Genomic DNA, 6,678 nt, shown 5'->3' with positions numbered 1-6,678 from the left:
TCTTAAAAAAAAGGAAACACTGAAAATATTTTAAAATCTAAATATGCCAGGGCTGTGAATAAATTCGGGCTTAACCGTGTAAACCAGAGTGGGGGAAATTCAGGTCCTCGAAGGTCAGCGTCCATCCCACATGTTCTAATCCCTGAATCAAACAGCTGAATGATCTCCTGAAGATGTGACCAGTCTCTACAGGAGTACTGGTCCATTCATGTAAAATAAATGTTTTCAAGCAGGGAAATATCTAAAGCATGACGGCCACCGGCCCTCTGTCATACTCCCTGTTAAGAGACAGGTCTGTGATGTGGACAAAAACTGCTGCTCACAGGGAAATGTTGCTTATTTCTCACCTGCTCCCCGTTTCAGCTGTGTGTCCATCAGAGGCAAAACATAACAGGCAAAGTTCACAAACGCTCTATACCATCTTGTTCCTCGGATAGGTCACACTTAAAAGACTGAAGGCTCAGGTCTGGCACAAAAAGGCCTTTTTCCCAAGATAGTTCTGCTATATGGTCACAAAGGGAACCTAACTTTAAGCCTCCTCGGCTTTTGACACAGGTAATCGACTTGAATCAGCCACATCCTGCAACTACGTCGGAGTTCATTTTGAAGCTGGCATTCTGGAAGCAAAGGTCGTATGACTTGTTGATGTGGAGTATTTAGCTCTCTTGCCGGTTTAGGGAGATTGGAGCGGATAGTTGGCTTCAACCTCCCCCATGGCACCACAGTTCTAACATGGGTCACACCAACATACCAGGAAGGTTGATGGCCAGCTTGAAAATGCAGGTTTCTTCAAAGAGTTGTTGTAGATGCTGATGGCTGCAGGAAGGAAGGATCTCCTGTACCGGCCTGTCTTACAGCGGATCTGAAGGAACCTCTGACTGAAGAAACTCTGTTGTTGTACGACTGGTGAAGAGGATGCTCAGGGTTGTCCATAATGTTCTCCATCTTATGAAGAATCCTTCCATGCAATGTCCTCTCCAGGGGTATTTATGCTCCTGCTCCGTTTCTTCTCCCAGGATAGTAATGGTGTTGGACCCTGAAATCTACGGTCATCTCCGTTGTTGTATCCACATTCAGGATGAGATGATAGTTTCTGCACCATGCCAACAAGAGGTCCACCTGCTCACTGTACTCAGGGAGCTGGTGTGTGCCCAAATTGTGTGCCTGGGTCTGCCAGAACATGCAGCTTGCACCTGTTGTTAAAACCACTTATTTTAGATACATGTGAAAACATGTTTCATAGTGAATGATGCTCTGTTAACGTGGACCTCGTTGAGCTTTTGAAATAACTTACAATTGATTCATGATCAGCGATAACCCGTGTAGGGTTAAACTGAATGCGCACTTCCTCATTTTTATGCATGTCTGCAGATATTGAATTAGACTCCTGCCTGTGATGTATCTCATCTAGTTTGTTTTATTACATCGCTTACAGGAAACATAAATAAGACAGCTTTAATTAACAGCAGACGCATTTTTTTTTAAGACTATCTAAATGCGACATTGCAAACTCTTCTGAGCTCCTCTGCTGATCAGAGTCATCGTCATTGGGGAGCTTCTCTAAGCCAAGCTCTCATTGCCGAGTCAGACCAAGACTAACACAGTAACAGAACCAAGGAGACAGCCTGATCTGGATAAAAGGATAAGCTTGGTCACCTGCTTTAATGTGTGGTTGCACAAAGAATTTGTTTTGTTTGCCTCACTGTTTGATGTTTTATACTTGGTGGCTCCATCCATTTTGCCTTCATGCACCTGCGATCGTGACGAAACCTGGAGCATCATCCAGCACCGCGCCGATGCCACCAGACTGCAACACAGCTTCAGATGGACCTCATCGAGCGAACAAGATGGAAACAACGCTGACGATGCCTCCAGCAGAGAGAGAGAGAGAGATTAACTTCCTCGTCCTGTTCTATGACCATAGTGCAGGGGTTCCCAAAGTGGCGCTCACCAGATTAAAAAAAGATTTGGTATTTCCTTCTTGTCAAGTTTCCTTGTATTATACATTTCAGCAGCAAGCTGGTTCAAAGTGCTTTACATCATGAAAACATAAAAACATCATAAACATATTGAAACAGTCACTGGTTGTGAGACCAGTAACAAATATTAAATGATATCAGGTGGAAACTTAAATACACATCAAGTGTGTTGGTCAGTGTTCCTGTTATTCTGGGTCAAAACCACCTCTAAACAGGTGGGTTTTCAGTCTCGATTTAAAGGAGCTCAGTGTTTTGGCTGATTTTGAGTTTTCTGGAACTGTTTTCTGGTTTGTTCCAGATTTGTGGAGCTTCTCCATGTTTGGTTCTGGTTCTGGGTATGCAGAGTAGACCAGAACCAGAAGATCTGAGTGGTCTGGACTCTGGAGGGTTGACACAGCAACAACAGGTCTTTAATGTGTTTTGGTGCTAAGCCTCATTGATTTATAAACTAACAGAAGTATTTTAAAGTCTGTTCTCTGAGCTACAGGGAACCAGTGTGAGGACTTCAGAACTGGGCCCATGTGCTCTATCTTCCTGGTTTTAGTGAGAACGAGCAGCAGCATTCTGGATCAGCTGCAGTTGTTTTCTTCTAAGAATTCTTAGAAAAATATGACTTTATTCTCATATTATTATGATTTTATTCTAAAAATTTTCTGCCACAGAAGGAAAAAAATCTCAAACTCAAAAAGGGGGTCACCAGTCTCTGGCACTGTTAGTTTGGGGGTCGCAGGCTGAAAGGTTTGGGAACCCCTGCCATAACGGTTCTGACAGGAAGCTTTTTAAATGTAATGTTTCTGTTCCTCGCCAGACCTCCTTTAGACTCAAATCAGGTTTTAGGACTCCAGCTTGTGTGATCTTATGTACTTTTGCCTTTAGGTTTCAGAGAGAAAGAGACACTTTGATAAATCCAAACCCGTCATGCACCAATGATCCTCCTAATATTTATTTACAGTTTCAATTTGCCTTGATGTAGTTAGATTTCCTGATAGGTTTGTCTGCATATGCATTGTATACCCTTTACTTAAATTATTACAATATACTAGAATGTTTACCAAGAGATAGACTCATTTTCAACTCAAGTCTCACTTTTGCAATTCTCCAAATAAATGCATTTTGTCATATATTTATCTCCTTCATTTGTGTAAAAAGTGCAAACAGAGCTCAATGACAAAGTAAAAGAATTGACCTCTTAATATAAATTATTGGTGGTTTCAGACTAATAAAAAATAAACATTAATTAGTGACTGATAAGAACTTTGATACCTAAATATCAATAAGTAGCCTCATCATCTACCACATTTATTGCCCCGCTGCTTGGGAGTCTAGTTACTCTACAGGGATTAATTTGAACCTCTGTGTTGGCAGGACTGAACATTTTTCATCATCAATGAAAACAATCTTGAAATACCCAAGAGTGATAAAACTGTAGGTATTTGGAACAAAGCTATTAATAATATTACTTAATCTATGCATTATTGCTGTAAACTGCAGTCAGCCAGAGGGTCAGCAAAGAAGATTCTCTATACCTGGTCTATGGAGCCTTTTGAGTGGCACTGAGTCTCTTGCATCCTTATTGTTACGGTTTAATCGCAATCACTTTACAAGCCGTATTTCCAGAAATATTTTAAGGAAATAAACAGTAAAAAAAAAAAAAAAGACACAAGGCCTTTTGATAAAAGGAATTTTGTCACAAAAGTAAAAACAAAAAACAAATTTATATCTACAAAAGAAAATTATTGACTGCACAGCCAGTTTCCATATGGCTGCTTTAGCTTAAGAGCACTGGATGCTCCCTGGATTGTCATGACACTACTAGAGCTATGCTGATACTTGAATAAGGCAAAGTCACCCTTTAATTTCTGCCCTTTCCCTGTACTATGTCTGCATGTAATTTATCTCTACACAGATCCAGATTGTAAAACAAGGTGTTGATATTTCTCTTATCGTGGTTGATGTAGCTCTGTAGAGAAGATGAAGTACAGAATAGGCTATTTCATTAAAAAAAAGTGTCAGCAATTCAAGCCCCAGACTGTGGTGAGATATAATAAAAGCTCACAAACCATAACCAGACAGGGCTCATGGCTATTTCCACAGTACGCCCGATGAACCAAACCAATCAATGCTAAAATAAATCACTTCCAGTAGGTTGTTGGGTTAAGAGTGTTTTCCCAGACTCTAAAGCCAGCTATGTGTGCACAGTACAGTACACCTCTCGTTTCTGGTGTCTGGTCTTTCACCATCAAACTCAGGGGTTTGGTAACTGTTACTTCCGCAACGTTTACCAGAAGAAATCTTCCTAATTTTAGATTATGGTTGAAGAATGGAACCACAGACACTGATGAGCACTCTTTCTGATGTTTCCAGAAGATAGGTGGTGCATGGCAGGGTATGGGAGCACTGCTGCGTGCAATGCACATTGTTTGCATTTGAATTTGGTCATATTATAACATATGCCAGTTCACACTTCACTGGATGAGCGCTCTGTGCTCGCGCCGAGTGAAACTGCATCCTCTTTTTAGCCAGCATCTTGTGAAATGCTGTGAGACCATAGGACCATTTTAAACAAGGATGATGTTTATTGTGTTGCTTTTTTTTCCTTCAGATTTTTGCTTTGTAGGTGTTCACTGTACACTGGCCAGGACTTAGCTTGGATAGACATTAGCCTGGGGCACCCTGTTTCTGGGGCCCTGAAGATAAGGATTTTGCTTCATAATGAAGGAATGTTGCAAGTGCCATATTAAAACAGGCTACAAAAAAAGTGCAAGCCCTTATCACTTTGAAGTATAGATAACTACATATATCTATTCTGAAGCATGGCTGTCAGAGCTCCACCTCTAACCAGACCCTTAACCCTAGGTTGCTGAAAAACCTCTACTTGTCACCCGGTTCCTTTAGTGTTTAGTGGGAAACACCCCAGTTAGCACAACGATAAGCAAATGCCATTGATTTTCCAACTTGAAACTACAACACGCTCGTGTGTGATGTCATTTCCAGATATCAGCTTAGACTTTCGAGTGAAACGGCATGCAGTATGATAACTGCAGGCGTCATGCAGAGGCTCCTTTTCTCCTTCTCTGTTTCTGGTATGAGCCAGTTACTACCTGACATCGCCATACTCAGGCCTGCTGTTGTTTAGTTTGGATCATTTTTCTGTGTGATATGAATAAAACATTTCTTGAAAATCCAGAATGTTTTCGAGGTCCTTTTTCAAATACAAAAAGGCCACGAAAAGAAAACTATTTTCTATGTGGACGTGGCCTAAAAGCATTAAAGTTAATATGTACTTAATAAGGATCTCAGGGTTTTATAACGTGCCATCTAGTCATTGGTCTGGCTAAATAAATACAAGCTATTTTAATGAACTCTGAACCTGAAGGTGAGTGCTTTAAGATTGAAACCTTGTTGCATCTATATTTAAGAATCTTATTTTGACGTAAGGAAGTGGTTACATTGCTCTGCTGTGTTGACAGAGTCAGATAATAAAGACATTGCCATGCAAGCCTACAACCCTTGATTACTACTGCAATATAGAAGCCCTTAGCACTTTACCATTGTTTATCTGGGATTATGTTTGGGGCTCTCCGAAAAGTAACAAGACATTAATCATTTTAAAACAGTTCGAAAATACCAAAAATGGCTAAACGTTAGATTCTAATATTGCTTCCTAGGAACATGACAAAGGTGTTTTTTTTAAATGAATGAAACTGGGCCATACTTGTTCAAACCTGTAGGAAGAATAAAAATTTGATTTTGTTTTTTTAAACTGGAACATATTAAAACTGTTTTAATTTTTATAGTCAAAAACAAACAAGGGGGAATCAAATTTTTTATTTGATTTTCTTCTCATATTTAAAGGTGCAAAGTGCCAGTTTTAAAGTTAAGTATTATTTATTTTTTCCATACATGCCCTTACAATTGTGCGACATGTAAAATGAGTTATCCTCTATTTACCGCGGTTCCCTTTATACGCTGGATATTCAGTTCATGAGAGTGATTCGGGGCGAATTTTCCGGGTGTGCACGTGGGTGTGATGCGCTACACTCTCTTGTTAACCTGGTTCCTTTGTTGAGTCTCCACGGTAATCGAGAACACAGACTGGGCAGGTTAACTTTAATATTTTGAACTTTCTAACCTCAGAAGACATTACGCCTCTAAACAAAAGACCTGCGCAGTCGCAGCGACAGATGCTATTCCTCTTCTCCCATGCACATGCACAACACTGGTGTAATTTCAGCTTGTCACCAGAGGGGGCAGACATCAGCAGAAATCCTGGAACTTACGCTATGCTCCTTTAATATAATAAAAATACAAATTTTTATTAGAAATTTTTGCGTATTCTGACACCCATCTAACTTTACACTGCTGTAAATTGTTTTAATATCAGGCAAAGATAACCTGAGTAATTACAAACACCAGTTTTCCAATGATGATGTCCATCAACTATTTGCACCAATACTTCCAGCTGGGTAGTGAGATTCATAGTTTCATTGGTTAGAGCAAGTCCTCCAGGTCCTAAAGAACTACCGTACTGTTCTATGCTTTATCCTTTTATGAATTATAGATCTAACATGTGACTCACTGGAGTCCCAAAACCAGAGGAATGGCTATGTAGCTTTTTTCCAGATAAAATTATTTTGTTTGTTTTCTTTTTGAGGTACTTTAGCCTACTTCATTCTGTCACACAGGTGCTACATCTTGA

Source organism: Fundulus heteroclitus, chromosome 9 (assembly GCF_011125445.2).
Source record: "Fundulus heteroclitus isolate FHET01 chromosome 9, MU-UCD_Fhet_4.1, whole genome shotgun sequence".
Lineage (NCBI taxonomy): Eukaryota > Metazoa > Chordata > Actinopteri > Cyprinodontiformes > Fundulidae > Fundulus > Fundulus heteroclitus.
Note: the sequence above shows the minus strand (reverse complement) of the source record.